Below are 25936 nucleotides of genomic sequence, written 5' to 3' on the forward strand. Positions count from 1 at the left end.
TCAACTTTATCATTGTTCAGCGCCTTCTGCACTGCCTCCTTCTTTATCTGTATGGCTTCCTCAATTTCTCCTTCCTCTGGTAAGGCAAATTTGTTCTTTGTTTGAATTGGAGCCTTGGTTTTCTGCTCCACATTCTCAATCTCCTTTATAGTAACCTCATTGCTCTTCTCCTTCTCTTCCTTCCCAACGTGATCCTTCTTTGGCCTGTTGTCCTTGACCTCCATCCACTTACCATAAGGATGACTAACTACTTTTACACTATTTAGCATTTTAATTGGTGGCTTAATATTATTTAGTTGCATCTGCTTCTTATTAGTGGCATCACTTTGAACTTGTGCCTTCGATTGAGTTTCTACAGCTGGTATAAGCTCTGGATGTAATCTTCTACATTCCTCTTCATTTTGACATTGAATCCTGCATTCCTTACAATATTTGGCAATACAGTCATATTGCACCTTCACCCACTTAGTTCTGATCTCCAAGTTGTCTCATTCTCAATGTCTATCCTTACCTTTTTAGGCAATTCAGATAGCAAGTCAACTTGTACTTTGACTCTAGCAAAACTAGGTCTAGTCTTGTTGATTGTGGCCATATCAAGATGCAATGGTGTACCAACTACCGAGGCTAATGAGAATAAACACTCCTTTACAAAATAAGTTGGTAACAGATTAGGGAATGAAATCCATGCCATTACTACAGGTATTTCCTAACCAACTTTGAATTTAGCATCATAGATTAGAGGTCTCATATGATATTGGTAGCCATCTTTGGCTTTCACATAGTAACACTATTTGATGTAAGATTAACATAATCTTCCAATAATGTAAGCCTGATCAACACATGCCTATCTCTGAGGACACCAACATTGCACTCACCTTTTATCCCATATTGCGTAGGAATCAACCTACGCAGCTCCTGCAATTTTGGCCACCCATACAAAAATTTACCAATGACAGCATATTGCAATCCTTCAATGATGTTCATATGAGTAACTTCTGCTTCTGTCCATTTGATTAATGACTGCCCATGTAGGAAAGTAACAGGTTTGATGGGGATAGGGGCAACTGTTATCATATTAGGTTTTACGTACATAGTTGTATTTAATGCACTAAGTTTGAGAATATGTGTGTAATCTAATGGTTGGGGAATTATATGAGTATTGTTTGAAGATGGTGTAGGGTTGTTAGGGGGCTGACCAACAGGTAACACAGGCTGGTCGCCTCACGAGTTTTTTACCCAGTCTTCGCAAAGTCGCCTATCGCTAGAGCTCTAGGGTTGGAATTTAACTATTCTACTTAATGCCTCAGATCACTGTTAATTTCTTTTTAAATAAATTTTCATCATTTTTATGTTCCCTTCATAATAGGAGTGGATAATGCTACGAAATATCACAGTTTCTAAAGACATAGCAACCAACATTCAACTAGCCACTGGCTCGACCACTTTAATTTTACCAATTCTGATTTTTATTTTTGTTTACCTGTAAAATAGTACAGTTGAATTTATACGTGGTTTATAGACAAGTGAATCAATTTGATCCAAAAATAATAAAATAAATTTAGACAAAAATGTAAGACTTAGCCTTGGAATTGAAATGAAACAGCAAATATCTTAGTTTCGGGCGCAGAGCTACCAGAGAAGTAAAAACAGTATAAATAAGCAAGAGAGTAAAATGTTGTTGAGATTTTGATAGAATATATTGTATGCTTATCCGAATATTTGTCCCCCTTACAATGATAAGAGAGCTCACTATTTATAGTTGCACTTAGGAAACAAGGTACTAGGATCAAGCCTCTCTTTAATGACAATTATAAAGGCTATTGAAAAATGTGTAACGGTAGGCAGTAAATGCCATATTCTCTATAACAGGCTACGTACTTAATGATATAGAATATTCTTCATTAAATGCTACGGGGCGACAGATATTTATTTTACCTTTATAAGAATCATTCTCTCTAGTTACAGATGAGATTGCTGCCTCCGGATTCGATTATCTTATGTATTCGGCTTCATGTGTCACTCACTCACGCTAACATTAAGTACGAACTCATTTTACCCCCATACAGATAGCCCCCTGCTTTAAGGTGGCATAACTCTGTGTTACCTGGAAGTTGGTAGAGATACCATTTTTGGGGGGAAATTCTCTGACCCCCCTTCCAAAAAGTTTCTGACGGTTGAATAGACGCACGTCTCTTCGCATCTAATGCCCAAAACACCCGTCATCCCATGAGTTAGCATCACTTCTGCCAGTTATCGAGGTAATTATGGCCATGATTTTAGCCGCATATTCTTTTACTTATACACATCAAATTTCTTTATTTACACTTCATAATTCTTCAAACTCTCTTTACTGAACTTGCACTTTGTCTTCAATTTTTCCTTAACATTTTTTTTCCAGAGAAACCCTTTATACCTTTCTGATAAAAATGGCTTCTTCTTCCAGAAACCCTTTCTCCTAAAAAAACAAAGGTAAAATTGATGATGTTGCTCCTCCTACGGTGAACACCATTATCCCAAGAAGCCTTATCACAACAAAAGATTTCGAAGAGAAGTATCCTTCCACTAACCCTCGTATGTGGGTCGTTGGGTGTATCCTTCTTGCATTCCTGCTATGAAGGAAGACTACCATTTCCATGATTAGATATTATCGCTCCTGATCTAGCAGAGCGGATAACCTTACCCAAGAAGAGTTTTACGTATTTTTACACGTATCCCTCCACTTTAGGGTCATTTTCTTTGAGTGGGGATCTTGATTCCGTTATTGTGGAGTTTTGCATCCGTTACCAGGTGTGCCTGGAACAAGTAAGTCCTTTTGTATGGAGAACAATTGCTTGCCTTTGGCATCTATACTAGGAGATGAGAGAGGAGCTAGCCATAGCTCGACTAATGAACCTTTACTCCCCCAAGATTTTTCGCGAGGGAATGATAAATTTTAGAAAACGTGGCCATCATGCTCTGTTAGACATCATGGATGTTGATAATGACCGTGGGTGGATGGAAAGGTTCGCTGCAGCTGCCACCAAGGACATCATTCCGGCCACAGTTTCATTCTTTTATGAATTGTGGAACCGCACTCGTAAGTTCATCGTTTGCCTCTTCTTTTAGTTAAAGGCCATCCCATGTTGTTACTGATTCCTCTTCTTTCACTTGTTCCAGCGAGTCGGTGGGTTCCACCGAAGGTCGAAGGCTTGGACTAGTAGGTCTAGAAGATTTTGGATGTCACTATGCCTGAGACCCATACGTGGAAGGAACTGGCCCTTAAATATGGGTGGAAGGCCAGACATGGTAAGTTAGATTCATCTTGTTTTTACCTTTCGTATATGGTAGTTGATTAACCCTTCTCTTATGTTGAATTCAGGTCTACCCCAGGCTCAGTTGTCGTCCCCGAGGAGGATGTTTTGGCTAGTCCTGCTGACGTAGCGAGGCTACTGCAGGAAGCAATTACACGAACATGTATATATGGGCCTACTTCTGGTGCAAGTGCTTCTTCTCAGAGTCCCGGCCGAAGAACAAGCAGCCAAAAAAGAGACGTTCTTCCGTGGCCGGGTGAAAAATTAAAAGGCAAAGAAAGACGCGTTCGAGCCGTCTTTAGATGCTGTGGTGATGAGTGCCGCATCCGAGCTGGCCATAGACACCGTGGTGATTGACGATGATGGAGAAGCCAGTGAGGAGAGGGTTTCTCTACATAGAAGAAGACAACCTTCCTCAGCTGAACATGATGCTCAATCTGTTGAGTTAGATATACCAATCGTGGACGATGGCTCGACGCTCTGGAGGGAGTATGATATGGTGGAAAATGCTAACTCTCGTTTCCGAATACCAGTTGTCGTGCCCGATATTATGAGGCTGAGTACCGGTTCCCTTCTGTTTTCGGTTGATGAGCCACCAAAAACCAGCACTGCATTCGCCGCAGCTGCTTCTCAGCCTACAACACCATCAGCTTTATCTCCTTCTTCTCCCACTCTGCCTTTACCACCAGCAAATACTACATCATCTCTACCGGCTGAAGCTTCCCGAGATGAGGTTGTCCCTCTTCCCAGTCCCCAGTTTAGGGCAAAATTATGTTGTCCCCTCCGAAGATCCCCAAAGGAGGAGGAACGTTACCCTCTCAGTTTCAACCAGATGCCATATGTTATCTCGACCAGTGGATCTTGCTAACTATCTGAAGTCTTTGGCTTCAGAAAAAGATAGAGATAAGATACAAACTCTCTCGGGAGAGTGTTTGTTGAACAACACCATGCACAATATAGCAACGGTATATTCTTTATTTTCTGCATTGTTTCTTATATCTTTAATATGGTATGATTTTGAATTTGCATTTTTGTTTTGTATCCCATATTCTTTGCTTCCAAGGGCCTTCAAAGGCTGATTTGTGATAAGGAGAAACTTAGCTCCGAATGGGATCAGCTTTTGACCGAGCGAGATCAGAATGATACTCGCCTCCTAGAGCTGGAAGCACGAGCTACTGAGGCCGTCGAATTGGAAGCTTAATTACAGCAAAGCGAGCAAGAGGTGGCAATCCTTAGCCAGGAGGTCACCCCGTTAAGGGAAAAATTTGAAGAAACTAAGGCCAAATGGGTTGAAGTCCATAATATGGTTCTTGTTGCATACGATCGTGAGGCTACCTCCGCTGAAAGAAAGAGGAGTTTTTGGAGGTAGCCTTAAACTTTGAAATTGAAGAAGTTACTGCCGAGGCGAAGTATGTCCGGTTAGAGAAGAAGCATAAAAGGACCATTGAGCACAATAGAGTTTTCAGCTCCACTGTCCGCGACCTTGATGTCAGCCTTCAAGCTGCTAGATCCGTGCAGGATAACCTTTCTGTTGAGGTTGGCCAGCTTAAAGAAGAACTTCAGCATCGAGCAGCTTCCCTCATTATTAAAAAAGCATATGCTATGTACAACATGAGGAGAATAACCTTGGAAAAGGCCAAAGCGGGTGTCATTGACTTTGATGTCGAAATTGCTAAGGACCGGGAGTTGGAGTCAATTGCAAAAAATGGGTCTTTCGAGCTGGCTTGATGCTACCAATTCTTCTAGTTTCGGTTCTGAGTTCTCGAGAATTGAAGAAGAACCGGAAGGTGATAATGCAAAGGCCAAAATGATGAAGTCCAAGATATCGAACCGGTAACGGATCTACCCACCTCTCCTAGGGGCGCAAGTACTTCTCTTCCTCCGGGTCCCGGAGATGCAGCAGCTTAATTTTTACTTTCTTTTTTACACTTTTGTACTTGTGCTATTTGGCACATTTTATTGTAAATAAAAGTATCTTTTCGTTCAAGTGTCGTGCAAGATTTGCTCTTTGTGCCTTTTTATTTAAGTATTCGTGCAAGTTTTACTCTTTTGCGTATGTTTTCATTTAAGTGTTTGTGCAAGTTTTGCTCTTTTGCTTCTTTTTTCGTTTAATTGTTTTCGCAAATTTTTCTCTTTGCATCTTTTCTTTAAGTATTCTCGAAGGTTTTGTGCCGAGATATGTGTGGCTTCGGGTATATTTTTCCTCAGTAGTTTTTGGATTTCGGGCATAAGTTCTTCCAAAAACAACCCTTTAACGTAAGGGTTCTACTTAGTATTTGGATTCGGGGAACAAATTCTTCCAAAATAAACCCTTTAACGTGAGGGTTTTATACGATAGGACCCTCTTATGTTTACGGTGCTCTTGAATAGGACGTCTCATGTTCATAATGACACTAGCATTTCAAGTACTTGTTTAACTTTTAAATGATAAAATTAATTCACCGTTCAAACAAGAAACAAGATAAAAACAAAAGGAATTTACTTTATTCCTTCCATTTTCAAAAGTATATAAGAATTCATTGTTCTAAAATCAAATTGCCATTTCTTTTGGCTAACTTGTACAACTTGTTTCTACGGGGCTGGCAGCGCAGTCCCCAATCCCGATGATACAGCTATGTTTTTTGATTTCATACTCTGGTTGACGTGGCTATCATTGTTGTTGTTTCCTAATATCATTCCCCCTAATGTTCGAATGCGAAGAATGTGAATTTGAACACTGGAAGTTTTACACCTTTGAGGATTCCACTAGTGAATTGCTAGACACCTTTGAGGATTCCATGTTGGACCAAGCTTCCCCGCACTAAGCTCCCGGGTGTTCTAAGTTACTTTCCTTAAAACCAAGTTTCCTACTTTGAACTAATGGAGGTTGGCTCTTCGATTATAATATTTCTCTATTCCTTACTTTTGGGTTGCCATCCTTATATGCACGAAGTCCCTACGTTCATCGAATAGCTCCAAATTGACTAACATTGCTTAATTGTTTGCTTCTTCATTTGCCAGGAAATACCTCAGGGTAGGCTCTCTTACTTCCAATGGGATCAGGGCTTCTGCCCTGTACACAAGAGATAAAGGAGTCTCCCCCGTACTTGATTTGGTCGTTGTTCGATATGCTATAGTACAAATAATAGCTCTTCGGCCATTTATCTTTAACTGCTTCCAATCTCTTTTTGAGATTTTATAAAATCACTTTGGTCATTGATTTTGCTTGGTTGTTTGCGCTCTAATGATAGGGTGATGATGTGATCCTTTTGATTTTCAAATCTTCAAGAAGCTTCGTGATCTATGCGCCTATAAATTGTGGCCCGCCATTGCAGGCTATCTCTTTTTGAATCCCAAATCTGCAAATTATATTCTCCCACAAGAAATTTATCATTTCACGTTCACCCGTTCTTCTAATAAGGACCTTCTTCAACCTACATAGAAAAATAGCTATTTAAATTCAAAATAAATCTTACCTTACCGAGGGCTGGTTGCAGTGGTCCGACAATATCTATTTTCCACGTCATGAATGGCCATGGTGACAAAACTGATCGCAATGGTTCTGTCGGTTGATGTATCAATGGTGCGTAACGTTGACAGTTATCATATATTTGAACATAAGCTTTGGTATCTTGTTCCATCTAGGGCCAATAGTATCCTGCCCTAATTAATTTTAATACTAAGGAATTCGTGCCTAAATGATTTCTGTAGATCCATTTGTGGACTTCTAGCATAACATAATTAGCTTCGAAGTCTCCCAAACATCAGGCCAAGTGGCCTTGGAAAGATCTTCTGTATAATTGACCCCCCTTGAAGCTGTATAGAGCTGCTTTAGTGCACAGTGCCCGAGATGCCTTAGGATCTTCAGGCAATTTTCCATGCTCGAGATATTCAATTATCTCGTTTCTCTAGTCCCAGACCAAATTAGTTGCGTTTACCTCATAATAGCTATCCGCGTCCAATATTGAGTGCATAAGCTGTACTACCATACTAGAATCCGATCCTTTCATTTGAGTGGACAATCCAAGGTTGGCTAATGCATCCAATTCTACATTCTCTTCCCTCGAGATATGTGTAATTGACCACTCCTAGAACCGAGCGAGCAAATCCTGGACTTTCATTACATATTGTTACATGCACTCTTCTTTGGCTTCGAAGATCTCATAGACCTGATTTACCACCAACTAGTGTCACACCTCCTTTTTTACCACTCGAAGAGGGTATAAGGGAGTTTTTCCAATTAAAGTGGCAATCAGTACGGGATTATTTTATTTAGAAATCAGAGACGCCACTTGGGATAATTTATGGTGTCCCAAGTCACCGGTTCAAATCTCGAATCGAGGAAAATTGACTCTGTTTTATAGTCCGGGAACACAGAAATCCGGGTAAGGAAGTCTGTTAACCCGGGAGAAGGTGTTAGGCATTTCCGAGTTTCGTGGTTTTAGCACGGTCGCTCAACTGTTAATGTTGTGCTATTTATCTGATTAATCACATGTTTAAAACCTATTGTGCATTTTTAGCTTTAACACCGCTTTTATTTATTTAAAGAATTAATTCAAGGTTATTTAAAACACATCGCAAGCCACACTACATGAAATGCACCTGTGATTCACGACACGTTCTATTTAACCTTGTTGGAAATTAGAACCGGGTCACATGAAATGTACACCTGGATTTTAGTAATAGCCGTGATAATCATATAATTAACGCGCCTAAAGCAAACTACGAAGTTCATTTTTTAATATTTAAGTTATAAAATTAGTATGAGGGCCATAGGTGATTTAATTACTATGGCACACCTCACTCTAAAAATAACTACGTTCAACTAGGAGGTTGTAAGGCTCTTGATTAATCTAACTCAAGATTTATCTAACTCGAAATTTAGTCTAAGGCCCTAATTATGGACATGCAGAGAGGTAACTAAATGACTTTGATTACTTAAAGCAAATTGAACCAGCTGCAGACCAGCCGATAAATTCACAAATCGTGCATTAGGTTGGGCTCGAAGTTGAGCCCATCTCTCAGAATGAAAGCCAACTACACCTAGCATTGAGGTTGGGTCAAATACAGGTCCAGCGAAACACTGGAATTCCATTACAAACCAGTCCCTTAAACATAAAATGCAAGGAAAAGAAGAAGGGGTAGGGTTAATATTCTTGGGCCTGACATTGAGCCCAAACATGGCATAACAAAATAGAGGCAAAATCTAGAAAACCAACAGTACGTAAATTATTATGGAACCCTTTGGGATTTCCAGCAGGTTTAAACATCAAAATAAAACTATCTGAGGCATTCTCTTCTGACCATCACAACTTCTTTATACATTACATTTACTTACATGTAGGCTCAGTATTATTTAACAAGACTTTGAGCCATTGAAAAACAATTAACTAGTAAATGAAGACTAAACAAGACTTGTCCCTACGAAATAACAAACAGAATTAACCTAAACTATTAAAACCAAATATACATTTGGATTGTAATCCTCCATAAAGCTTCCAGCTCTTCCCACACGAGTAATATCAATTTCAGCTTCTAACTCTCATGGATCTGATCATGTCGATATCAGATCCACCAAGAGCCATGTTGCACATATGTTGACCCTAGCTAACACACACAACTCAACCCATGAAGCAAAATATTAGGCATGAATGATCAACAAAACAGTGTACATATAAGTCAAATCCAATGGATATCACTAATGCAATTGAAAAACAAGAAAAACATGATTTTAAGCATAGGAAACAAGAATCAACAGAGAATAATACATCTTATTACTCAAGAAACACTTCTAACATTAATGTGAGGTCAAGATTACAAAGATTTTGGCATAAGGCTATGGTGTGTACCTTGGTGCTTGAAATTCTGCTCCAAAATACCAAAAGAAAATAGATACTTTAGCAGCAGAGAGCAAAGAAGCAATAACCAATAAAAAGCTTCAGTTTTAAGTCAAAAGAGCTCCGAAAACCTAGAAATACCAAGTAGGATTGTTCAGTTTTTTTTTTTTGTTTTTTCAACCAGAAGAAAAGAAGAGCCTACTATTTGAGATTCTTAAAAGATTTTTAGGGGTCTGTCTTCCGTCTGTAGGGAGTGAGGAGAGTTCCCTATTTATCCCCAAAATCTGTTGTGTGCCTCCCAAGTCAAGGAAATAGAATTTTTTTCCAAAATACCCCTCACAGGGCATCTTTTTTCTAACAACAATTGGACAGCTGACCAATTCTAATCGGCTTTAACAACTTATACTGGCAGAATACCACCAGCTGTCCATACCATAGAACCTTCTAGATACCTTATCCCTTTAGTACACTCTAAAATTACCCCCCTTAAGTTTTTTATTGTCCCTTTAACCCCTCCTAAATTTTTGCTATTCCCAAATCAAGACTAACTCATTCAAGCAATGAACAAATCGAAATACAGATTGAACAAACAAAAATCACTAAACCTTTGGACCTTTTAAGCTAACCAAAAAAAACAATTCAGGAAACAGAACCATTCAAATCTAAGACCAAATGAGTCTAAAAAAAGTATTCAAACTTATTGAAGCTATCTATTGAGATGAAAGACTTAATAGAAATCTAATGAACATAAAATTAAACTAAACTAAAATATGCAAACTAAGCAAGGAACAAATGCAAAAGGAAAGATTAACTAGGGAAACAATAGAAATCATGAAGGAACAAATCCGGATTCAGAAGATTTCCCATCAGTTAATCTTGAATTAACCTAAAAACAAAATTAAACCTATAACAATTTCAGAAAAGAGAGAAGAAGATACCCTCTGAAAACGGAAAACTCTGGACTTCGAATGCATTCTGTCCAGTCAAAGGCAAATTGATCGGGTCTTGACAAAGCCGAAATGAGTCAAAACTCATACTAATCAACGACTCTTGACAAAAGCCATTAACTAATGTTCGTTTTGACTCAAAGCAAGCTAAAAATAACCGAAAATTCGAGGGAAAAAGGCTTGATATTCCAGACCACTTTGAGATCCAAAAACCAAGTAATTTCAGGGTGTTTTGGGGATAATCAACAAGGTATTTGTGTTTAGGAGAGTGGGGAGATTATAGGGTGCGAATTTGGGTGGGTTTGGAGACCTAGGATTTTTGGACATGAATCTCAGATTCGAAATTTGAGATCTTAGGTGGTGATTTGAAAGAAACTAATGGGAGATTTGGAACGAGGAGGTGAGGGAGATTCTGGGGTTTAAATTTGGGTGGATTGAAGAGTTTATGGCGTCGTCGCCGGTGGAGACGGTGAGGATTTTGGGGGTGGCGGGTCTCTAGCGTTTTGAAGTTTGAGATGAATTGGGGTCCGGTTTGGGTGGTGGGTGAAGGGTTTCAGACAGTTTTATATGGGAGAGGGATTAGTTCAGGGTCGTTGGATCTCAAGGATCCAACGGTTGAGATGGGGGGTCCAGAAACGGGGTCGTTTGGTTTGAGAGTGGGAGTTGGACCTGGTTATTTGGTTGGGCTGGGGTGGATTGGGCCAAAAAAAGGGTTTGGGTCCAATTAAAACAACCTCTTTTTCTAATTCTCTTTTCCCCTTTTTCAATTGTTTTTCTTTTCCTTTTCAATTAATTAAAAACCTAAATTAAATTAATTTGCAAAATTAAGCTAATTATCTACTATAATATTTACAAAAATTAATTACTCCTAGATTAAATGAGGAAATCACTAATCTAAAATATAAAAAGCTAAAATGCAAAAGTAAGCCATTTTTTTTATTTTCCTTTTTAAATAAATAACTAATTTACTAATTAATCCTCAAAATATGAAAACAAAATCTCAATGCAATGCGTTTTATTTTTGACATTTTTCATGATTTTTAACAAAAGTAAACATGCACAAAAATACAAACAATTAGCACAAAATTCCACAAAATCCAATAAAATTGCAAAAAATGGAAGAAATTATTTTCTTATATTTTCTGGGAGTAATTCCTATAGGGCAAAAATCACGTGCTCACAGCTGCCCCTCTTTGTTCGGAAGCACGAAGAGTTTTCATGCAAAGATAAGTGAGCAGATACGAGCGATTTTTGCCCATTTGAATACTTCGTGGGAAGCATTTTTGAAAGATTTGACCGCACCTTGCTTCCGAGGTTGCCTACATATCCTTGGCTATAAAGGAATCATGTCAGTGTAGTTTGAGAAGATTTGGTAGTTGGGACTACCAGGAAGCTGTGATTTCACTTTTGCTACATGCTGCTACTAAACTATAATCTATGAATTATAAGAATCCTATCTACGTATCTTTAAACTTGATCTTGTTGTTTCTGTTGCTCTGTTGACTTGTACTCTCCAGGTTAGCTTCCTTTGTTGCTAACTTGAATTGCATTCTGAACTGAATTCCCTTATTCTCCAGGCGGGCGCCTGATTGCCAGCACTAGAACTGTATACCCCGTGTTCTTCAGGTGGGCGCCTGATTGACAAAACTTGAACTGTCTTCCTTTGAAACTTGAATTGCTTTCCCCTTATTCTCCAAATGGGCGCCTGGTTGCTGAACTTGAACTACTTTCCCTTGAAACTTGAACTGTTTTCCCTTATTCTTCAGGTGGGCGCCTGATTTCCAACATTTGCACTATTGTTCCCTCGAAACTTGAACTATTTTTCCTTGTTCTCCAGGTGGGTGCCTGATTTCCAACACTTGCACTGCCTTTCCTCGAAACTTGAACTGTTTTCCCTTGTTCTCCAGGTGGGCGCCTGATTGCCAATACTCGCTATTTTTCCTTGAAACATAAATTGTTTTCTCTTGTTTTCCAGGTGGGCGCCTGATTTCCAACACTTGCATCGCTTTTATTCAAAACTTGAACTATTTTCCCTTATTTTCCAGGTGGGTGCCTGATTGCCAAACCTTTTAACTGTATTGCCTTGCTCTCCAGGTGGGCGCCTGATTACCAAAACTTTTAACTGTATTCCCTTGTTCTCCAGGTGGGCGCCTGGTTTCCAAAACTTGAACCGTGTTCCCTTGTTCTCCAGGTGGGCACCTGATTACAACAAAACAGACAAACAAAAGAAACTTTTCTGCACCAGTTTGGTATCTGGGCACATTTGTGAGTGTTAATCGAATCATGTTGTCACACCTCCTTTTTCCGCCCCCGCGAGGGTGCGTAGGGAGTTTTCTCCAATTGAAGGACAGTCGAAACGGGATTTGTTTGTTTGTTTCAGAGTCGCCACTTGGGAATTTTAAGGCGTCCCAAGTCACCAATTTTAATCCCTGAATCGAGGAGAATATGACTCTGTTTATTATTCTGCGAACCAGAAATCCTGAGTAAGGAATTCTGTTAATCCGGAAGAAGGTGTTAGGCATTTCCGAATTCCGTGGTTCTAGCACGGTCGCTTAACTGTTTTTATTCTTGGCTTAATTATCTCGATTTTACATTTTTATTGCATGATTTTGTTACCGCTTCTGTTTAGATTGTTTAAAATTAAAGACCCTTCTTTGAATCGAATCACGCGTACGTGTATTCGTTTTATATATTATATATTTTTTAACGTGGGAAATCGTGTCACGCGTACGTATACACAATGATATTGATAATATAATTATTATTTTTTCGATTTTTTTTTATTATAAAAATAGACTTAAGTTCGAAATTGTGCTTAAATAAAATTAAGAACGTCTGTCGCTCTTGTATGATTAAATAGTGAACTGCACATCTCGGGTTATATGAAATTAATATGGATAATCTCCGAAAAACCCCTTTTTATTAAAGTGTTCGCTCGAAGTTGCGCGAACGCATAATCCGAATTGCTTTTAGAAATATAATCAGGCCACACGAACGTATCCCTAATTTCACAAAATATTCTTGATAAAATTCTCTACAAATTGTTTATTGCATCCACTTATTTTTATATGAAAGCCATAGAGAAATATTGATTTAGCCGTCTCTATATTTCTTGAAAAGCATTCAAAAATTATTATGTGTTCACCGCAAATCTTATTTTATGCGTATGAATTATATTCCTCCAAGCCATTCAAATTTTAAAGAATTAATGATATGAAAAAGAAACAAACAACATGTAACTAAAAATACTATCATTTTTTATCGTGGATACAACATTAATATATCCAAAAATCGAATCGCATATAAAAATGGAAAAAGAATTAATTTGATAAACAAATTAATAGTTTCTGAAGAATTTTCATTGTTTCATTTAAGGCGAACTCTTCTTCTATATATCTTTTACATAAAATGCCACGATTCGTTTATAAATCCTATGTCCTTCTCATGTATTTGTTTTAGTCCAAAGTTGCAATGGTTTGGTTAATGTTTGCAATGGAAGATAAGAGTCAAGTTGATAAGAAAGAGAACTATTATACAAATTGATTCAATAAAATTACATCACATGCAATATAGTTATACGTTTGAACCATTCCTAATATTGTATCAACTCACCTTCCACATATGATTATATATATACTCATCATCATGCTATATATGAACATACAACTTATATCAATCTAAACAAAAATCAGATTTTTTACAAGATATACTAATAATGTAATTTATTGATACTTCCATTCTACTTTACATTTAGCTAACAATATTACGAGATGTAATTAATGGCCCATTTTATGCCATGTTCCCTACCTTGATATTTTAATCATGACTTCACTTAATGAAAATTCCGAAATAGATGATATTATTACAACACTTAAACGAATTTTAAGAGGTAACAATTATCTTATATTCATTACGCCAAACGTACTACTATATTAATCAACTGAAACAAAAACCAAATTTTTAACTACTGAACTTGAATGAATGGAAAACAGAATTATAATTCCCGAACTTCATTAATTTGTCATGTTGAAGCTTTTCGTGACATGAATTTACAGATATGTACCTGATATTGGAAGCAAAAGAAAATGATGATGAGAATCAGCAGCAATAATAACAGTACAATAGCAACAACTGCCCAACAACAGTAACAACCCAGTAACAGACCGGTGGAGTAGTAATCCCAAAAACAAAAGCTTTAAGCTTTAAATGAAACAACAACCATTAATACTAATTTCAAACAAAGAAAGAAAGAAGTAGATTTTTTTTAGTTTTATTTTTATTTTGAAAGCTTAAATATTTTTCGGAATTTTTCTCTCTTCTATTCTCTATCCGTTTTTTTTTCTCTCTATCTGTATGTGTTTTCTATCTCGTATCTCTCTCCCTATTTCTCTCTCTGTATTCTTGTTCTTTTCATTTGTCTTCAAGACTTCCCATATATATAATCCCATCCCATAAATCTTTTAATCAATTAAATCAATACTTTTTCTCTACCCAACCCATTATCTTTCCACTCATCCCCATTACATTAAATAAACATATCACACCACCCCATTATATTTTGTCCCCCATGCTTTATTTAAAATAATGCAAGATTCCCCTTTAATTTAAATCTTGTCCCCCCTTTATATTAAATAATCATATCACAACCCACCCCATTTCATTTTGTCCCCCATGCTTCAAATAAACAATTTCAAAATGTACAATTCCTAAACTACCCCCTCCGACCTTACTGAAATTACCAAACTACCCCTGAACGTACTACAAATTTACCAAACTACCCATCAGCTATAACACATCAATTAATCAAACTTAACCAAAATATAGACAATATGATCAATTTCTAACAATGTTCAAACAACAATATGAACATGGATGAACATCATAACAACAATATCACATGAACACGATTTTAACAACATTTCAACAACAAATCACATGAACACGAATTGAACAACAAAGAACAACTAAAACTTGATTGAACAATATTTTAGCAACAAACAATCCTATTTTCGGATTCAACAACAACAACAAACAAAGTATGAAGATTTCTAAATTCAATCATATTGAACTTAAAATCAACTCTAACAACATTACAACAAACAATTCTTATATTAAACTTTAAACAAGATTATGAGAACAATTCAAGCAATAATCATAAATGGTAAACAAGAAATCAAACTATACAAAATTCGGATTCAAGATCATCCAAACAAAGTATGAACATGAATGAATCTATTTTAAGACAACAAACATGACGGATTAAACGATTAAAACAATATATTCCTTTAATACAACTAAATTCTTTAAACAAATAACAAGATCGACGAAGAAACAATTATGAACTTAAACTTGAACTTAACAATATTAACAATTTCTAACTATACATAAACACATGAAACAAATTGAAGAAATAGTTGATTAAATTTCAATTTGAATCTAACAAACATCAAACTAACAAATATTCACTTAAACAATAATACAAAACATGACATGAATATGAAAACAACTAATTAAACTTCCATTTTAAAATCTGAAAATTAATTTAACAAATAACACATGAACATGAACTAAAAATTAATTCAAACGATAAACAAAACAAACAAGAATCAAATACTTATCGGCTTTTACTTCGAAAAATATAAAAACGAAATAGACTCAAAACCAAACTAACCGGTTTAAAACAACTATGAAGCACGAAGAAGATGAAGGAACAGCAGAAATGGCAACGTGCGCAGCAATCTAGCTGTGTCCATGGCAATGAAAGAACCGAAACATGGCCATGGAAGTCGTTGAAACAGCAGACAAGGCAGTAAAGGACGGGCTGGCAGCGTTGCGGCAATGGAAGAGCTTTGTCAACGTATTTTGGTGAAGCAGTAGCAGTTGATCGATGCCGAACAGCAGCAGCAGCGGAGGCCATGGCAGCAGCAGTCGCGAGGCAGCTGGAGCAGTTGTTCGTGTGTTTGGCTAGCGACGGAGTAAGCAGCGACGAGCCGCATCCATGGAATCCATGGTGTTTCAGAAACAAGGGCAGCAGCGAGACACAGTGGCGTCGACTTGTTCGGCTTAAGGACATCGAAGGAGAAGGACGCAGCAACCTGAGCAGCTGGTCGACGATGAGCTTGGCCATGGAAGCGACTGGGTGTAACAGTGGAAGGAGGCGACGGAACAGTAGGGTCGACGGGCCAAGTGACTGGGTGTAACAGTGGTGTTTGGTGGTGGTTTGGACGTGATGTTGGTGCTGGTCAGCCATGGATGTTGATGGCGAAGCTCAGTGACGACGGGGATGAAGCGGGCAGCGGTGGGTTTGATATTTTTTCTTCTTTGATTGAGGGTTTTCCGGCGATGCAACGGGGAGGTCGACGTGGATGGTGGTGACGTTGGTTGTTCTGAGTGGACGAAGAAGAAGGTAAGCGCAGCCATGGGAGGTAGCCATGGATGGGGTGTGAGGAAAGCTTGGAGAAGAAGAAGCAAAGAGAGGGGGGGGCGGATGTGTTTTTAGGTTTTTTAGGGTTTTTGGTTTTTGTCTTTTGTTTTGTTTTGTTTTTGTTTTGTAAAAATGAAAAAATGAAAATGAAGAGGGGGAGTTGGGTTATGGACTGGGTCGACCCAGTTCGAAATGGACTGGGTCGTAGGGAAGATTGGGCCATTTTTTTGGGCCTATAGCTTGAAATTGAAGAAGAGGCCCAATTCCGACTTTCTTTATATTTTCGCTCTCTTTTCTTCTTTTATTTCTCTAAAACTAAATTATAAAAATACTTAACTTATTATTAAGAACTAAATTAAGTTATAAAAGCGCAAATTAACTCTCAATAACAATTAACGCACAATTAAGTAATAATTAAGCATAAAATTGTATATTTGGATATTAAATGCTAAAAATGCAAACGATGCCTATTTTTGTAATTTTTAATTTTTGTAAAACAAATTTAATTACTAACAATTGTAGAATTAAATCCTACATGCAAAATGCGACATATTTTTGTATTTTTTATTAATTTAGCAAATAAACACGCACGGACAAATACATATAATTATTCAAAATATCACAAAATATCACAAAATTGCACACCAAAGAAAAATCATTTTATTTTTGGATTTTTTGGGAGTAATTCTCATATTGGGCAAAAATCACGTGCTTACACATGTTACCCAAAAAATTTTATGAATTTAAAAGTAAACTCCCATTATCCAGGAGGGTCCTGAAAACTTCAAATTAAATATCATCTTAAGAGTGACAACTTTAAAGCTAAATTATATTTCCTAACGGTAGAACTTACGCTAAATCTTGTTATCTAATGGAGGTCTTAAAGCTAAGTCTCATTATTCAGAAGGGTCCTGAAAATTTTCAATTGAATCTCATCCTAAGAATGAAAACGTCAAAACCAACTTATATTTCCTCAAAGTAGAACTTATGCTAGATCTTGTTACTCATGAATATTTTGAGTTTTAACTAGGTCCCATTGTCCAGGAGGGTCCTGAGAACTTCAACTTAAATCCCATTATTCAGGTGGGCCCTGAGAATTTACAGTCGAACCTGTTCGGTACATGCTTTCCCCATGGAGGATTCCTCGGAATAAACGACATTTCCTACCCCTGTTTTAATCATAGAAAATTTCATCAGTTTAAAAAAGTGGTGGTTAGTTTGCGGCATTCTTGCTAAAGGTGGTCCTTTTACCGCCGTGCTTTACTTTGACTGGCTGCCTTGAACTGGGCAAGAATTGTTTGACTTTTTGACTAAATCTCAACCACGGGACCCTGAATGACCCGGGTGCTCTACACCTAACCCGTTGTTTTACATTTTTGTCCTTCCTACCTGAACCTCTGTATGTTTTGGCCGCATTTTGCTTCGTGCAATTTGGAAGTTGGTAGTAAGCTTTGAAATCCTTCCTCACTTGCTTAAACAAGGCTAACATTAGAAAATTTTTAGAGAAATAAACCTAAAAGAAATGAAATGCAATGACTTCGAGAGTTAGGAAATAAGAAGAAAATCTAAAACTGGATGACTGTTTGAGGGAGAAAAGGAAAAGAGACTTATCTGAGTGGAGCAACTGGCACCAATGATTATGACATACATTTCGGATTAATCAGCCTAGCCTATTCAACCAATCACCTTTCAGTTGTCATACTTTAATGCCCTGGGAATTCCATAACCCAATCTCTTCGCCAAGTCACTAACCTTGTTCGGTTTGCGGTGCCCCGAAGGGTTTTCACCATCAAACCTCTCTCATTTGTTCATCTCTCAACTCACTGTCGCCTTTCGGTTCCCGTGAAAGTTTTCACTAATAAGACTCTCTCATTTTAATTTCTCTCATCTTTCCATCGTCCTAAGGTGCCCGTGATATTTTTCACCAATATGACTCTCTCATTTATTCATTTTCCTTTGCGCAGCACGGAGTATTGCCCATGGTGCGAATCAAACCTCTATCTCGCTTGCTTGGCACTCTCAAATATTGGTCAGAAGGTCTTTCTTTGGACCGTAATGTGGACTTTTGGCTGGGTTAGAAAGAAAGGATAAAGACTCAAAACAAGTTGAGTGGGTTTGCAATTACAACTTTTGGAATGAGATCTTTTACATAACCACAACTTTTTGCCCCAGTTTCTTTGCTTGGGGACTTTTGAATTTTTATTATATGGGACCAAACCGTGAGGCTGCCTATGTATCCATAAAAGAAATCAGGTCGAACGTAGTTCATGTCATAGGAATTGCTTTGTTGTTGTTACTTTTCTCTTTTCTCTTTCTTTCTCTCTTTTTCTTTTCTTTTCTTCTTCTTCTTCTTCTTCTTCTTCTTCTTCTTCTTCTTCTTCTTCTTCTTTTTTTCACTCTTTTTCATTCTTTTCTTTCTCTTTTTCTCTTATCTTTTCCTCTTTTCTTTCTTTATTCAGATTTTGTGTCCGTGTTTATGAACTTTGCTACTGATTCCAAAAGAGGGGTATGAAAGAAAATAAATAAGGCTCAAAGGGGTAACAAAGGATAAAGTATTTAAATAGCAGAATAAAATGTCTTCGTCATTCTAATCTTCAAAACGTGCCAAGTACAAACAACATAATTTAAACCAAATAAATCATACATAATATCTTTTGACTGCATTAGAATTGATAGCCATATCTAAATATTTGCCTTCTATATATATTAAATACAAAGCACCATTGGACAACACTCTAGATACGATGAACGGCCCCTGCTAATTTGGGGTGAACTATGCCTTTTGCTTCAGCCTCATGTGGAGGGATGTGTTTCAATACTTGTTGACCCACTTCAAATTTCTAGGGATGCACCTTCTTGTTGTATGCTCTTGCAATTCTCTTTTGATACAACTGGCCATGACACACCGTCGTTAGTCTTTTCTCGTCAATCAGACTTAATTGCTCCAAATGGGTTTTGACCCACTCATCATCATTAATTTCAGCTTCAGCAACAATCCGAAGAGATGGAATTTCAACTTTCGCGGGTATTACTGCTTCAGTACCATATACCAACAAATAAGAAGTTGCACCTACTAAAGTACGAGCAATAGTGCAATAACCTAACAAAGCAAAAGGCAACTTCTCATGCCATTGTCTGGAACCTTGCACCATTTTCCGAAGTATCTTGTTTATGTTCTTGTTGGCCGCCGCGACTACTCCATTCGCATTGGGGCGGTATGGGGTGGAATTTTGATGCGTAATCTTAAACTGTTGACATACTTCTCTCATCAAATGACTGTTAAGATTAGCACCATTATCCGTGATGATCACCTTTGGGATTCCGAACCGACAAATGATATTTGAATGAACAAAGTCGACCACTGCCTTCTTAGTCACATATTTGAAAGTATTAGCTTCAACCCACTTAGTGAAATAGTCAATGGCCACCAGAATGAACCTGTGCTCATTTGATGCTGTGGGCTCAATTGGTCCAATGACATCCATGCCCCAAGCAAAAGAATGCCACGGTGCGGACATTGTGTGCAACTCTGATGGCGGAGAATGAATCAAGTCTCCGTGTACCTGGAATTGATGACACTTACACACAAAGCTGATGCAATCTCATTCCATGGTGAGCCAATAATACCCCGTTCGAAGAATCTTCTTTGCTAGAACATATTTGCTCATATGCGGCCCGCAAAATCCGGAATGTACCTCGGTCATGATAGTCGTGGATTGCTTTTCATCGATGCACCTCAACAACCCAAAATCTGGAGTTCTTTTGTACAAGAGTCCCCCGCTTAAGAATAATCCACTAGCCAAACGCCGGATTGTTCTCTTTTTATCACCTGTGGCTTGTATCTGATATACCCCCATCCTGATATACTCCCTGATGTCATGGAACCATGGTTCACTATCAAGTTCTTCCTCAACCACATTACAATAGGCATGTTAATCACGAACTTGAATATGCATAGGGTCAACATAAGCTTTGTCCGGATTGTGCAACATTGACGCCAAGGTAGCTAAAGCATCGGCAACCTCATTATGGATCCTTGGAATGTGCCTGAATTCTATTGAGTGAAACAGTTGAAAAAGATCATGCAGAGATTGTCAATACGGTATAAGCTTTAAATCTTGTGTCTCCCATTCTCCTTGAATCTGGTGCACCAGAAGGTCCGAGTCTCCCAAGACCAAGACTTCCTGAACTCCCATATCTATAGCTAGCCTCAATCCCAAAATGCATGTCTCGTACTCGATTATGTTGTTGGTATAATAGAAACAAACCTGGTCTGTAATAGGGTAGTGATGCCCTATCTCAGAAATAAGCACGACCCCTATTCCGACACCTTTCATGTTAGCGGCTCCGTTAAAAAATAGTTTCCAACCTGGTTTTTCAACCTGCTCCACCTCGTCAATATGCATCACCTCTTCATTGGGAAAATAAGTTCTCAATGGTTCTTATTCTTTATCGATCGGATTCTCGGCCAAATGATCGGCCAATGCTTGGGCTTTTATCGCGGTCTGAGTCACATAGATAATGTCGAACTCTATGAGTAAAATCTACCACTTCGCAAGTCTCCCTATGGGCATAGGCTTTTGAAACATATACTTTAAAGGATCCAGGCGAGAAATGAGGAAAGTAGTGTAAGACGATAGATAATGCTTCAACTTTTATGCTACCCAAGTCAGGGCGCAACATGTCCTTTCAAGGGGAGTATACTTAAACTCATAAGATGTGAACTTCTTGCTAAGATAGTAGATGGCTTGCTCTTTCCTGCCAGTGATATCATGTTGACCCAACACACAACCAAATGAATTATCCAGCACTGTCAAATAAAGAATCAAAGGTCTCCCATGTTCCGGTGGAACCAACATAGGTGGGTTCAACAAATACTATTTGATCATATTGAATGCTTCCTGGCACTCATCAGTCCATTTGACCACAACATCCTTCTTTAGCAACTTAAAGATGGGCTCACAAGTTGTTGTAAGTTGAGCAATGAACCTGTTAATGTAGTTTAATCGTCCGAGCAAACTCATCACCTTAGTCTTGTTCCTTGGAGGTAGCAATTCTTGGATAGATTTGATCTTTGATGGGTCTAACTCAATACCTCGATGGCTGACTATGAATTCCAACAGTTTTCTGGATGGAACACCAAATGCGCACTTGGCAGGGTTAAGCTTAAGATTTTACCTACGGAGCCTTTGGAAAAACTTCCTTAAGTCTTTGACGTGGTCGGACTGCTTCCTGGACTTTATGATCATATCATCCATGTAAACCTCAATCCCTTTGTGTATTATGTCATGGAATATGGTAGTCATTGCCCTCATGTAAGTTGCCCCAGCGTTTTTCAAACCAAATGGCATGACTCGATAGCAATATTTTCCCCACGGCGTGATGAATGCCGTCTTTTCCACATCTTCCTCATCTATTAAGAGTAATGATACCCTGCATAGCAGTCCAAAAAACCTAATCTCATGCTTGGCACAATTATCAATCAAAATGTGGATATTTGGCAGTAGAAAATTGTCCTTTGGACTTGCTTTATTATGGTCACGGTAATCAACACACACTCTGATTTTACAATATTTCTTTGGCACAGGCACAACATTGGCTAACCACGTGGAATACCGCGTGACTCGAATGACCTTTGCATCAAACTGCTTTGTGACTTCTTCTTTAATCTTCATACTCATGTCAGTTTTGAACTTTCTCAACTTCTGCTTAACGGGAGGGAATGCTGGATCAATTGGCAATTTGTGGACCACCAAATCAGTACTCAAACTTGGCATGTCGTCATACGACCATGCAAAAATATCCTTATATTCAAATAATGCTTTAATTATTTCTTTCCTGATTTGTGGTTCAAGATGGACACTAATCTTGGTTTCTCTAACATTATCTGGATCTCCTAAATTGATGTCTTCCGTTTCATTCAGATTAGGCTTGGTTTTTTCTTCAAAATGATTTAGTTCCTTACTAATTTCCTCGAATGCCTTATCCTCATCATATTCTATTTCATCATCACACTCTATTTCTTGAATTCTTATTTTAGAATTAGATTGACTTTTAAGACTTGGCCGGAGATTCCTCATGCATGTCATGTCATTAAAACCAGCATAAAAAGAACTGTACAAAGAAGAAAAGAAAACAAAAAACAAGAACTATCAGGAAAGATGGAAAAGGGAAATTGCATTTCATTGAAAATAAAGGATAACATGGTTTGTACATCAGACAAGCGAAAAATAAAAATCTGGGTCACAACCCTAGAATAAACCAGATAGAAAGGAAAATAAAACAAACTACCAAGACTCATTCCGAGTAGGGAGAGGAGTAGTCTTCCAATTGTTAAGCTTTACATTCGGCCCGGCGAATTACATGTCTGCTTTGCTGGACCCTTCTCCGACTTCTACCATGTTCACATTATCAAACAATCTCTGGAACCTTTCAATTAACTCTTCATAAATGTCAATCACAGAACTTGGAACTACTGTCACTGGGTGTTTCCTGGCACCGGGCTTGATAAAGGACCTGGAGAGATGCGGGATAGGCTTTGGAAGTGCCCACGCCTTCTGTTTCAAACTTTTAACCCTTTTCACATCTACCACTGTGGGTTTGAATCCAAGACCGAAGGTACCCAAATTCTCAGAGAGGGACATTGGTTGTACGATACCCTGCAAAGATGCACCCAGACCCTTACCTAGCACAAAGCCATTTTTCAACATTTCAGAGGCCACCATGACGGATGCAGAGGCTATCTTTGGAGTTGGAATACATTTCCCTTCTGGAACCTTCTTGACCAACACTGTTTCAAAAACTTGATAGACCCAAGGCCCTTTGTCATCTTTGGCCTCAATAAACAGGACAGAGGCATCACTGTGAGCACACAAATTCTCCTCACCATGCATGACGATCTCCTGTCTATCCCACTCAAACTTGACCATCTAGTGCAAAGTGGACAGGAATGCTTTGGCGGCATGTATCCAAGGCCGACCTAACAACAAATTGTAAGAGACAGCTACATTAAGTACCTGGAACTCCATGGTGAATTCCACCGGTCCTATTGTCAATTTAAGAAATATATCACCAACTGAGTCTTTTACCCTCACATTGGAATGCTGTCCACTAAAAAAGATACTACTTTTGAGAAAGTACCTACGGTCAGGTATCATCGTGTTAAAATTTCTCTCTTGATTTATTAGTATTTTACTAACGATTTTAGATGCTAGGCAAAATATCCTAACTCGTGCCAAATGATGAGTCACAACCTGCAAGGCAAAATGGAGTATTCTTAAATTCCTAGCCCAGGGTTACAATTAATCTGATGGAAATACACACGAGTTAGGCGGTCTTCATCTATAATCGCACCTTCGGGTCCCGCATATCTTTCTGTTTCAGGAAAAAGGGCCAAAATAAAAGAAATAAACAAGTGCTCGAGGCTTCATACTTCACCGCTCAAACACTTGGGGGACTACAATATTGTACACAGATACGTGTAGAAATGCAGATACGCAGATACGAATATCGAACGATAGAAGTCAAGTGTTGAGAAAAAATTATGAAGTCTTCAGCATTCATGAGAACAACAAAGTCATCTCTCAAACTCATAAACAAAGTCACCTCTCAAAACCCTTCTTAATATGTAAAGATAGGGTCATGACTATGTGCTGAAACAGGTTATGAAGAAAAACCTTGTTTATTTTATATTATTCACAAATTTGTTACAAGAAAAACAGTTACGAGAAAGTTTAGATGTATTGTAATACATGTAACAGTCAAACACTTGATAAAAATTTATAAAAAAAACTTGCCAAAGTTGTTTCATACAAAATGTGTGTATTCCTATTTCTTTCATCGTATTATAACACCATTATGAAGTTGAGACGTCTTCTTCATTAAGTGTCGATAAAATAAAAGGGCCCTCTTTTATAAACCTCATGTTAATAAGTCATGAGAAGAATCATAAAGCATTTTCAAAGGATAAAAATGCTAAACTATTCTATAAGTCCTAAATAAGTAAGGAAAAGGCAAGAATAGAACACATTGAAGTACTAACAAAACTTCTTAATATAATTAAAAAGACTAAGTAGAAACTTAGTCAATAAAAGTTTATACAAGTGCCCCATTATGATAACTGGGGACTTTCACCAAAAAATCCCTTAAAAACTAAGGGATAAAACCATCATCCAATTGAAGGGGTTAGCACATCAGAAGTTGCAATATTAATTTCACTTTCAGCCACAGGCACGGTGGCAACTTCTGAAGAAGCAGCAACAGGAACGGTTTCAGCTGAGCTTCAAATGTTAGGATCAATGAGGGAAACAAGAGTCACGGAAGCTTCAACTTACACAGATTGAGTCATAGAAGTTTCACCCTCTGAAGCTGGAATTGCAACATTTTCAGCTGAAGCAGGAATTGTAATCCCAATTGCTGCAGTATTCACTTCTTCATTTAAAAGTTCTTCTGTTCCAGGAACTTCAAGTGCAGGAGAAGGAGTATCAGTAGACTGTTGGCTTTTCTCGATGGTATCTACGACTTTGGCCAGTTCAGACTGCAAGTCAAAACCTTCTTGAGCAGCTTCCGTCAAAGCATCACGACGAGATTTCAGGAAAGCCCAACTCACTTCTATGTTAAAATTTTCCTCTAGAAGTCCATATTCCTTTTCCCACATAGCAAGATCGTTTTTTAAGATTTGATATTCAGCTAAATGGGAATCAAGGGAAGCTTCAAGAGAAGCATGAGAACTCTTCAAGGCATGAATCTCGTCAGAAGAAGTCTGTAAGTCAGCCTGAGCTTGAGTCAAGCTTTGCACTAACTCTCCTGCATATTCTTCCTTCCTAGCCAAAAGTGCCTTCAGCTCCCTAACTTCTTCACTAGCCCTGGATAATTGTTCTGACAAAGAGCATTCCAAAAGCTCTTTGTCTCTTTTCAATTGGCTTGAAGAGGCTTTGACAGTTGCCAGTTCAGAAGTTAAACCACGGTTTTGCTGCTCCAGGAGATTTTTATCTTCTTGCAACTCCTCTATGGTCCCTTGAGCATTCTCGAACTGCTCCTTCCAATTGGTTGCTTCAAGCTGGGCTCCCCTAGCTATTTCTTCGGCCTCGTGGACAGTCTTTTCAGACTCACGAGCTTTTCTTTCCAGTAGGGAAATTCTTCCCATTAATTCCGTGCCAATAAGGTTAGCCTACAGAGATAAGTCATAGAAATGAGAGATTGGAGATAATTAAAAAAAACTTGTTGGTAAAAATACCTTCAACGTAGAATGAACTACGTCATTCATCAGAGTTAAGCAGCTATGGCTCTCCATCTTCTTCTTCTCGATATCTCCAATTAGAGGTTCAAGCCAAACATCGGCTCTGCCGGTCTTCCTCAAGAGGCTATGATTGGCAGGAACCTCCAAAGTAACACTTCTCATAGTCATACTTCCACTGCTCGAACCTGTCTCTGTATGATGAACAGAGGGAAGAGGAGCAG

This window comes from Nicotiana sylvestris, chromosome 4 (genome assembly GCF_000393655.2).
Source record: "Nicotiana sylvestris chromosome 4, ASM39365v2, whole genome shotgun sequence".
Taxonomy (NCBI): Eukaryota; Viridiplantae; Streptophyta; class Magnoliopsida; order Solanales; family Solanaceae; genus Nicotiana; species Nicotiana sylvestris.